The sequence below is a fragment of the Equus przewalskii genome, chromosome 11 (genome assembly GCF_037783145.1).
Source record: "Equus przewalskii isolate Varuska chromosome 11, EquPr2, whole genome shotgun sequence".
NCBI classification, from domain to species: Eukaryota; Metazoa; Chordata; class Mammalia; order Perissodactyla; family Equidae; genus Equus; species Equus przewalskii.
In genome coordinates this window covers 15,934,281-15,946,051 of record NC_091841.1, presented here as the reverse complement: position 1 = coordinate 15,946,051, position 11,771 = coordinate 15,934,281, and positions in this window count along the sequence as shown.

Here is an 11,771-nt window from a genome sequence, read left to right as displayed (position 1 = left end):
AAGCTTCCATCTCAAGAAGCTGGAAAAGTAAAAAAAAAAAAAAAAAACCCAGAGAAATTCTACAATATAAATAGTAAATGAAAGATAGAAATTAACTGAAAAATAGAGGAAATATATAAACCCAGGAATTGACTGTTTGAAAGATTAATAAAATTGATGAGTTCCTAGCAAAATGGATTAAGAAAAAATAAGAGAAAAAACAAATTAGCAGAATCAAAAATGAAGAGCGTGTGATCATAGCATACTAAGAGGAAATGGACCACTGCTATGAAAAACACAACTTTCTAAATGCATACAGAAAAACAATTAAAACCTGGAGTAATCTAGTACCTGTTATGTAAATTAATTCTTTAAAATCCTTCCCCTCCTCAAACAAAATTCCATTCCCATTTAGCTGTCAATGAATTCTGTATAACAATTAAGAAACAGAAGAAATCTTCTGTAAACACTTTCAGGGACAAGAGGAAATTAAAATACTTCCTAACTCATTTTTCGCACCCGACATAACCCTTACACCAGAATAAAGCAAAGGTATCACAAGAAAAGTAATCAGATCAATATCTCACACTATCATACACACAAAATTCTAAATACAATGTTTAGTTTGATTGTTTTGGATGTTTTCCTTTGGGTTTTTTTTATTCTTGATGTTATAATTTACCAGGCAGATCTTGAGCAGTGCTCAGTCTAGGGCTAATTATGTTCAACTATGGAAGCAAGATCTTCCTCGGTATTCGACCCAAAGCCCTGCGCTGTGAACCCTGAGGTTTTCCCGATGGTGAGAATAGGCACTATTCTTGGCCCAGTGTGAGCAATGGCCACTCTTGTCTCTGATCCATCTCGGTAAATCTTTCCCCAACCTCAAGTAGTTTCCTCAAATGCATGCACTGATCAGTACTCTGATCAATAATTGAGAGGGATCCTCTGCAGTTCCCCAGTGTTCGCTCTCTCTCTCCAGCTCTATTCTCTTCAGTATCTTACCCTCAGAATTCTAGCTGCCTTCGTGCCTGCTCTCCTCTGACTCTCATCTGTATCTTCTCAACTCAAGGAGTCTACCAGGATCATCTCAGGTAGCCCTCTCTGTACCACAACATGGAAACTTTGTGAAGGTAATAAGCTGGGCTGATTCTAGGCCTCAGCTTGTTTGTTTCCTATCTCTCAGTTATTACGGTCTATTGATTTGACATCTAGTTTCTTGGAAATCATTATTTCATATATTTTTCTGATTTATTTCTTTGTTTTAGGCAGGAGGGTAACTCTGGTCCCTATTCCCCATCTTGGCCTCAATTAACCTTCCAAGTACAAGATAATTAAATATTTAAAAATTTATCTATATTTCATGAAAATAAGTGAAGGAAAAATATGATCATATTTATAGGTTCTTAAGCATGGTTAGTTAATTCCATCTCACTTTCGAGAAGATGTATTATGAGAATAGATGAATTTTCTTACTCTAAAATAAAAAATATAAATCATAAACCCAAAATCAGTAAGATGTTTAATAGTGAAACACTAAAACCTGTCTTTCTTATTTCAGGTAATTTTAAAAGCAGAATTTTTCTCCTCTTTGTGTGAGTTTTTATGCTTATGTCATAATAGAAATACATGAGATGCAATTAGGATAATAATGTTTAAGGAGGCCTCTGGCCCCCTTCAGAGCTAGTAGTAAAGAAAAGGTATGAATCCCAGGTAAAAAGCAGAATTATAGGATATGAATTCTCAAAAAACTCAGCAAAATGTGTCTGCCTGCACTGCGTGAGGTGAGGAAATATGATGCCATTGTGAATGTCCCAGGCCTTCAGTCTCCTCTCCTCTGGCCAGCATTCCTGTCAGAAGACTTCAGCACTCCCAACATGTGCAGTACAGACAAGCTCCATGTGCTGCTATTTTATTCTCTCCAGGAAGGCATTTGACTACTTTGGGGGCAACTACCAGTTACAGGAGAAAGATAATAATAAATAATAAATGCTAACAAAAAACATAATAAATGCTAGGTATGATTGTTACTCACAAACCTTCAAATAAAATATCATCCCAATGCTATTTAAACTGTTTAAGAAAGTAGATTATTTCAGGGACCAGCCCAGGGTCATAGCAGTTAAGTTTGCATGCTCCACTTTCGTAGCCTGGGGTTCCCCAGTTTAGATCCCAGGTGTGGACCTATGCACATCTTATCAAGCCATTCTATGGCTGACGTCCCCCATATAAAATAGAGGAAGATAGGTACAGATGTTAGCTTAGAGCATATCTTCCTCAGCAAAAGGAGGATTGTTGGCAGATGTCAGCTCAGGGCTAATCTTCCTCAAAAAAAAAAAAGTACATACATTATTTTAAAAAGTAAAACTCCTAATTCTCTGTATAAGGCGTTCATTCAATTATGTACTGTGCCCAATACTACTATAAGTGCTAAGCATCCAACACTGAACTTAGATTCTAATGGGAGAATAGATAATACACAAAATTTTAAAAATAAAATATGTAGTTTGTTAGCTAAAGTGCTAACCTTAAGTGTGAAAGAAAACATTAAGTGTGACAGAGAGATAGGGAATGTCTATATGTATTGTAACTTATAAAAATCCATGCAGGATTGTTTTATAAAGATAGGACAGAATCCAACAATATGAAAAGACAATATAACACTGATATAGCAAAGTTTATTCCAAAAATGTAAGAATGATCCAGTACAATAAAATCCTACAATATAATTGATCACACTAATATATTTAGAGCAGAAAATAGCGTAATCATCTCAATAACTACTGAAAAGGCATTTTGAAAGATAACATCAATCTTGATCTTTTAAAACCTCACTAACATACAAAATGCAGTAAATTTCAGATATTACCAGGATATACTGGGTGTAACAGCCAATGTAACTCCACAAGTGAAATAAATTAGAAGAATTAAAAATTGGAAAGGAAGAAATGAAGATGGTAGTGCAGATGATATAATTATGTACCTGTGAAAACAGAGAGAGAAAAAGAAGAAATTCCTAAAATTTGATGAAAAAAATGACAAAATGAGTATAACTTACATAAAGTTGGTGGAATAACAACAGAGAAAAATGGATATCTTAATGTAAGTCTCTACCGGAATATATTCTACAGGCAAAAAGAACTGCAAAGAAATCTTAAATGGCATTGAGTAGTAGTCATACTTTAGCAGTTATATTATTATTGTTTCTTTAAAATTATATAGATATCTTGTAGGATAAAATAAACAAGTAATGTTAAGGCTGGCCTGGTGGTGCAGTGGTTAGGTGTGCATGTTCCACTTCTGGGGCCTGGGGTTTGCTGGTTCGGATCCCAGGTGCAGACATGGTACCACTTGGCAAGCCATGCTGTGGTAGGCGTCCCACATAGAAAGTAGAGGAAGATGGGCATGGATGTTAGCTCAGGGCCAGTGTTCCTCACCAAAAAGAGGAGGATTGGCAGCAGTTAGCTCAGGGCTAATCTTCCTCAAAAAAGAAAAAGTACTGTTCAAATAGATTAATGAGCCAAGACTTTTCATATTGGAAATCAGTTAATAAAAACTGTGAATTAAAAACATCAGTATGAACAGTCACATTTTATATTATCTCCAGTAGTATTTGTTTCTAGACCTACTCAATGAAAATTCCTAGAACTGATAAAATCTAGTAACAATACGAAAATGATACTCAGGTTATAATCTCTGAAAATGATTCATCACTATAAGGAATCAGAGCTCTTTAGAAAAATAGTTAATTCCAGGTACAGTGCAGAAAATGTAAAAGTTGATGCTTGGATATCTTGCAAAGTAGGAAAACAAGGAAGCTCTCAAACACTGATGTAGCCATATCAAAAACACACGGGACACATTTTAAAGGGTTCTCACTAGACTAAGGTGAATCAACTGTGCAGTAAAAAGAATAATGACTACAATGAATTAAAATATATCATATACATGAGATACTAAAAACATTGGTCACCACTGGAAGCTACTAGGACACAAAATCAGTACTCTGAAATTTGTTAAAGTAAGGGAAATAATTAAGAATACATCTTGTCTTTCCTGTATGAACTTCCTTTCAAGGAAGTGTGTAAAATATGAGGGAAACTCCTTTTTTAAACAAGAAATACAGTTAATAAAAGAAGAAATACTAGAATTACAACAGTACCATTTTAAAACTCCTAATGATGTAATAGATATAGGAAATACACCAGGTGGATGCTGAAACTATTTGTTTAAGATTAATGGAATACTTTAAAATGGAGAAAGAAGACTGACACAACCTGAACCTACAGTTCAAACTTAGCATAAACATGTACCTTCTGCTAACAATGTAATAAGAAGTCCTTATACCACCTAGGAAGAATTCTTGCTATAAAAAGTTGAACTTGAATCCATTCAAGACTTTTGTCCTAGCTACTACTAGCTCACGGGAAGTACCAGAATTTAAGGAATGACTTAAACAATACTATAATTTGAACTCAAATGATTTTAAATTTTTGAATATTCTACTAGAAAAGTGATCTGGCATATCTAACAAATCAATCATGTCAAAATGGCCATTAAATAGACCATTTTGGGGTTAGAAAATAGATAAGTTAAATCACTATAATAGAGGAATATGAGAGAGATGAATATTACAAAAGTGACCTGAGAGAATACCAAAAAATAAAATTGCTGAATCTGTTTGTATGGTGATAAAAACAACACACTGTAAAAAGACCACTTTGAGAAAATGAAATCAATAATTCTGTGAAATACAAATGATCTAAATGCAATAAGTAAAAGACAAAGATTTTCAGAATGGCTAGAAACCAAGACCCAATATGCCTGCTGTCTACAAAAAAACAATTGAAATATGAAGACATAGATAGGCCAAAGTGAAGGAATGGACAACAATATACCATGCAAATACTGATCAAAAGTGAGCTGGAGGGCTGGCACAGTGGCGCAGTGGTTAAGTGCGGACATTTCTCTTGGGAGGCCCAGGGTTCACTGGTTTGGATCCTTGGTGCATACATCACACCGCTTGGCAAGCCATGATGTGGTAAGCATGCCACATATAAAGTAGAGGAGGATGGGCACCTATGTGAGTTCAGGGCCAGCCTTCCTTAGCAAAAAGAGCCGGATTGGCAGATGTCAGCTCAGGGCTACTCTTTCTCAAGAAAAACTGAACTGGAGTAAATACATGGATAAAATAGACTTCAGAAAAAATAAATATTCCAGGAATAAAGATGACTGTAACATAAAGAAAAGCAGTCAATTCACCAAGAACACATAGCAACCTTAAAAGTGTATTCACCTAACAAGAGAAATTCAAAATTCATGCAGCAGAAAATAATAGAAATAAAAGCAAAGTAAAAAAGTGCACAATTTTTTTTATTAATGTTATGATAGATTACAACCTTGTGAGATTTCAGTTGTACATTTTTGTTAGTCATGTTGTGGGTACACCACTTCCCCCTTTATGCCCTTCCCCCACCCTGCCTTTTCCCTGGTAACCACTGATCAGATCTCCTTATCAATATACTAACTTCCACCTATGAGTGGAGTCATATAGAGTTCGTCTTTCTCTGACTGGCTTATTTCGCTTAACATAATACCCTCGAGGTCCATCCACGTTGCTGTGAATGGGCCAATTTTGTCTTTTTTTATGGCTGAGTAGTATTCCATTGTGTATATATACCACATCTTCTTTATCCAATCATCAGTTTCTGGGCATGTAGGTTGGTTCCACGTCTTGGCTATTGTAAATAATGCTGCGATGAACATAGGGGTGCAACAGACTCTTGAGATTTCTGATTATCAGGTTCTTAGGATAGATACCCAGTAATGGGATGGCTGGGTCATAGGGTATTTCTATTTTTAACTTTTTGAGAAATCTCCATACTGTTTTCCATAGTGGCTGTACCAGTTTGCATTCCCACCAACAGTGTATGAGGGTTCCTTTTTCTCCACAACCTCTCCAACATTTGTCGCTCTTGGTTTTGGATGTTTTTGCCAATCTAACGGGGGTAAGGTGATATCTTAGTGTAGTTTTGATTTGCATTTCCCTGATGATTAGCGATGATGAACATCTTTTCATGTGTCTATTGGCCATATTCATATCTTCTTTTGAGAAATGTCTGTTCATGTCCTCTGCCCATTTTTTGATCGGGTTGTTTGTTTTTTTGTTGTTAAGCAGTGTGAGTTCTTTGTATATTATGGAGATTAACCCTTTGTCGGATAAGTGGCTTGTAAATATTTTTTCCCAATTAGTGAGCTGTTTTTTTGTTTCAATCCTGTTTTCTCTTGCCTTGAAGAAGCTCTTTAGTCTGATGAAGTCCCATTTGTTTATTCTTTCTATTGTTTCCCTCAACTGAGGAGTTATAGTGTCCGAAAAGATTCTTTTGAAACTGATGTCAAAGAGTGTACTGCCTATATTCTCTTCCAAAAGACTTATTGTCTCAGGCCTAATCTTTAGGTCTTTGATCCATTTTGAGTTTATTTTGGTGTGTGGTGAAAAAGAATGGTCAATTTTCAATCTTTTGCATGTGGCTGTCCAGTTTTCCCAGCGCCATTTGTTGAAGAGACTTTCTTTTCTCCATTGTAGGCCCTCTGCTCCTTTGTCGAAGATTAGCTGTCCATAGATGTGAGGTTTTATCTCTGGGCTTTCAATTCTGTTCCATTGATCTGTGGACCTGTTTTTGTACCAGTACCATGCTGTTTTGATCACTGTAGCTTTGTAGTATGTTTTAAAATCAGGGATTGTGATTCCGCCGGCTTTGTTTTTCTTGCTCAGGATTGCTTTAGCAATTCGCGGTCTTTTGTTTCCCCATATGAATTTTAGGATTGTTTGTTCAATTTCTGTGAAGAATGTTCTTGGGATTCTGATTGGGATAGCATTGAATCTGTAGATTGCTTTAGGTAGTATGGACATTTTAACTATGTTTATTCTTCCAATCCATGTGCATGGAATGTCTTTCCATCTCTTTATGTCATCATCAATTTCTTTCAAGAAAGTCTTGTAGTTTTCATTGTATAGATCCTTCACTTCCTTGGTTAAGTTTATCCCAAGGTATTTTATTCTTTTCGTTGTGATTATGAATGGGATTGAGTTCTTGAGTTCTTTTTCTGTTAGTTCATTGTTAGTGTATAGAAATGATACTGTTTTATGCACGTTAATTTTATACCCTGCTACTTTGCTGTAGTTGTTGCTTATTTCTAATAGTTTTTCTATGGATTCTTTGGGGTTTTCTATATATAAGATCATGTCTTCTGCAAGCAGCGAGAGTTTTACTTCTTTGTTACCTATTTGGATTCCTTTTATTTCTTTTTCCTGCCGAATTGCTCTGGCCAGCACCTCCAGTACTATGTTGAATAGGAGTGGTGAAAGTGGGCACCCTTGTCTTGTTCCTATCCTCAGAGGGATGGCTTTCAGTTTTTGTCCATTGAGTATGATGTTGTCTGTGGGTCTGTCATATATGGCCTTTATTATGTTAAGGTACTTTCCTTCTATACCCATTTTACTGAGGGTTTTTATCATAAATGGGTGTTGGATCTTGTCGAATGCTTTCTCTGCATCTATTGAGATGATCATGTGGTTTTTGTTTTTCATTTTGTTGATGTAGTGTATCACGTTGATTGACTTGCGAATGTTGAACCATCCCTGTGTCCCTGGTATAAATCCCACTTGATCATGGTGTATAATCTTTTTGATGTATTGCTGTATTCGGTTTGCCAAAATTTTGTTGAGGATTTTTGCGTCTATGTTCATCAGTGATATCGGCCTGTAGTTCTCCTTCTTTGTGTTGTCCTTTTCAGGTTTGGGGATCAGGGTGATGTTGGCTTCATAGAATGTGTTAGGGATTATTCCATCTTTCTCAATTTTCTGGAACAGTTTGAGAAGAATAGGTATTAAGTCTTCTTTGAATGTTTGGTAGAATTCTCCAGAGAAGCCGTCTGGTCCTGGACTCTTATTTTGGGGGAGGTTTTTGATTACCATTTCTATTTCCTTACTTGTGATTGGCCTATTCAGATTCTCCATTTCTTCCTGATTCAGTTTGAGGAGATTGTAGGAGTCTAGGAATTTGTCCATTTCTTCCAGGTTGTTCAATTTGTTGGCATATAGTTTTTCATAGTATTCTCTTATGATCTCTTGTATTTCATTGGTATCTGTTGTGATTTCTCCTCTCTCATTCCTAATTTTATTTATTTGCGATTTCTCTCTTCTTTTCTTGGTGAGTTTGTCTAAAGGTTTGTCAATTTTGTTAATTCTTTCGAAGAACCAACTCTTTGTTTCATTGATCCTTTCTACTGTCTTTTTTATTTCAATATCGTTTATTTCTGCTCTTATTTTTATTATTTCCCTCCTTCTACTGACTCTGGGCTTTGTTTGTTCTTCTTTTTCTAGTTCTGTTAGGTGTCGTTTGAGGTTGCTTATGTGAGCTTTTTCTTGTTTAGTGAGGTGAGCCTGTATTGCGATGAATTTCCCTCTTAGGACTGCTTTTGCTGCATCCCAAATGATTTGGTATGTCATGTTCTCATTTTCATTTGTCTCCTGATAATATTTGATTTCTTCTTTAATTTCTTCAGTGATCCATTGTTTGTTGAGAAGCGTGTTGTTTAGTCTCCACATTTTTGCACCTTTCTCTGCTTTTTTCTTGTTGTTGATTTCTAGTTTCATAACATTATGATCTGAAAAGATGCTTGATATTATTTCAACTCTCTTGTATGTATTGATCTTTGCTTTGTTTCCCAAAATATGGTCAATCCTTGAGAATGTTCCATGTGCACTTGAGAAGAATGTGTAACCTGCTGTTTTTGGATGAAGTGTTCTATATATATCTATTAAGTCCATCTGGTCTAATTTTTCATTTAATTCTATTATTTCCTTGTTGATTTTCTGTCTGGATGTTCTGTCCATTAGTGTTAATGGTGTGTTGAGGTCCCCTACTATTATTGCATTGTTGTTGATGTCTTGTTTCAGTTCTATTAAGAGTTGCTTTACAAATTTTGGTGCTCCTGTGTTGGGTGCATATATATTTATAAGTGTTATGTCTTCTTGGTGGAGAGTCCCTTTTATCATGATATACTGTCCCTCTTGGTCTTTCTTTATCTGTTTTGCTTTGAAATCTACCTTGTCTCATATTAGTATAGCGACACCTGCTTTCTTTTGTTCATTATTTGCTTGGAGTGTTGTTCTCCAACTCTTCACTCTGAGTCTGTGTTTGTCTTTGGGGCTGAGGTGTGTTTCCTGGAGGCAGCATATTGTTGGGTCTTGTTCTTTGATCCATTCTGCCACTCGTGTCTTTTGATTGGGGAGTTCAATCCATTTACACTTAGAGTGATTATTGAGATGTGGGGGCCTACCACTACCATTTTGTGTGTTTTCCTGTTTTCTTCAATTTCCTTTGTTTCTTGTCCCATAGTTTAATCTGTTCTGATGAAGAGCTGCTACTCTCTGTTGTTGTCCTTTTACTTATCTCCTCTGCTCTTGGTTTTGTAGCCCCTTTCCTTTTTTGGATTTTTCAGGAATGAGGGTTTGCCTGAGGATTTCCTGAAGAGGAGGTTTTGTGGCAATGAACTCCCTTAATTTTTGTTTATCTGGGAAAGTTTTTATTTCTCCATCGTACTTGAAGGATATTTTCGCTGGGTAGAGAATTCTCGGCTGTAGATTTTTGTCCTTCAGATTTTTGAATATATCATTCCACTCTCTTCTAGCCTGTAAAGTTTCTGCTGAGAAATCTGCTGATAGCCTGATGGGGGTTCCTTTGTAGGTCAGTTTCTTTTGCCTGGCTGTCCTTAGTATTTTCTCCTTGTCGTTGACTTTTGCTAGCTTCACTACTATATGCCGTGGGGTTGGTCTTCTTGCATTGATAAAGTTTGGAGATCTATTGGCTTCTGTCACCTGAAGATCCATCTCTCTCACCAGATTTGGGAAGTTCTCAGCCATTATTTCTTTGAATAGGCTTTCTGCCCCTTTCTCCTTCTCTTCTCCCTCTGGTATACCTATAATCCTTACGTTGCATCTCCTAATTGTGTCTGATAATTCTCGGAGAGTTTCTTCATTTCTTTTTAGTCTTACTTCTCTCTCCTCCTCTGCCTGCAGCAATTCTATATTGCCATCTTCCAAATTGCTAATTCTTTCCTCCATATTATCGGTCCTACTGTTCAGAGCATCTAGATTTTTCTTAATCTCCTCTATTGTGTTCTTCATTTCCAATATTTCTGTTTGGTTCTTCTTTATCGTATCAAACTCTTTTGTGACATAGCTCCTGAACTCGTTGAGTTGTCGGTCAGAATTCTCTCTTAACTCATTGAGTATTTTAATGATGGCTGTTTTGAAGTCATCATCATTTAGGTTATATATCTCATTTTCTTTGGGATTGTTTTCTGTGTATTTGTTATTTTCCTTCTGTTCTGGAGATTTAATGTATTTTTTCATATTGCTTGATGTTGTTGATTTGTGCCTCCACATAGAGATAGAGTTTAGTTGCTCCTTTCACTTGTTTCTGCTGCTGTGGTGGGGGAGCAGCTGTTTATACTGCACCAACCAGGAACCCTATCCACAGTTGCTAACTGGGCCTGGGCCCTCCTTGTAGTCACAGTGGTCCTTTGGATTCCCTCCTCTGCAGTGGGGGCTTTCACAGGGGGGCTTCAGGTTGCTGGTGCCTACTGTTGAAGCCCACCTAGACGTGCTCCCTCCTTGGGGTCTGCAACGGTGTTATGGGCTTTTCCAGCGGCCAGGGGTAGGATCACTTATATTTGTCGCTCCGTCACTGTCAGCACCCACAAAATCTCACTTGTCCACTATGGGTCGCAGGAGAGATATTGGCATCTTCTACAGTCTGTGGTTAGTTCACCTAGCTATGCTACTTTTGTCCCGGGGTCTTCCAGCCTTGTGGCTGCCGGATGGGTGCTTTCTACTAGTGCTGTGCAGAGGCTTTCCCTGAGGCTGCTGTGAGCCTGTAGGGTTTCCCCCTAGGCTATGGAGCTGGGTCACTGGAACTCCACCTAGCCCCAGTCCTGTTTCCCGGGAACTCGGGGAGCCCTTTGCCCTATCTTGGGGGATAGCCGGAGATCCTGATTTCAGTGGTAGCTGGTCAGCTGCTGCCCTGCCTGATATTCTCCTCTCCGGGACCCTCCTGGTGTTGTGGATGCTGGGAATGGCCCCTCCGCTAATAGCAGACAGAGAGTTTTGTCTGCTGCCCGGGAAGAACTCTAGAGCTTCCCCTCCGGGCCGAGGAGCTGGCATCTGGAGCTTCACCCAGCCGCAGTCCTCTCCGAGATCTCTGGCAATCCCTAGCTCCATGGGGCGGACAATGGCAGCTGGGGGTCACCTTGCCCTCTGGGATTCTCTCTGGGACTTTCCCAGAGTTGTGAATGCTGGGAGTGGCCCCTCCACTAATGGCAGACAGAGAGTTTTGTCTGTGGCCCGGGCAGAACTCTGGAGCTTCACCCAGCCCCAGTCCTCTCTGAGATCTCTGGCAATCCCTAGCCCCACGGGGTGGGCAACGGCAGCTGGGGGTTGCCCCGCCCTCTGGGATTCTCTTCTGGACTTTCCCGGAGTTGTGAATGCTGGGTGTGACCCCTCTGCTAATGGCAGACAGAGAGTTTTGTCTGCTGCCCAGGTGGAACTCTGGAGCTTCCCCTCCGGGGCACGGAGTCTGCCTCTGGATCTTCACCCAGCCCCAGTCCGCTCTGAGATCTCCGGCAATCCCTAGCCCCTCCGTGCAGGCAGTGGCAGCCGGGGGACCTCCATATCCTCAGCAATTCTCTCTGGGACCCTCCGGGTGCCATGAACACTAGGCGGGATCTCC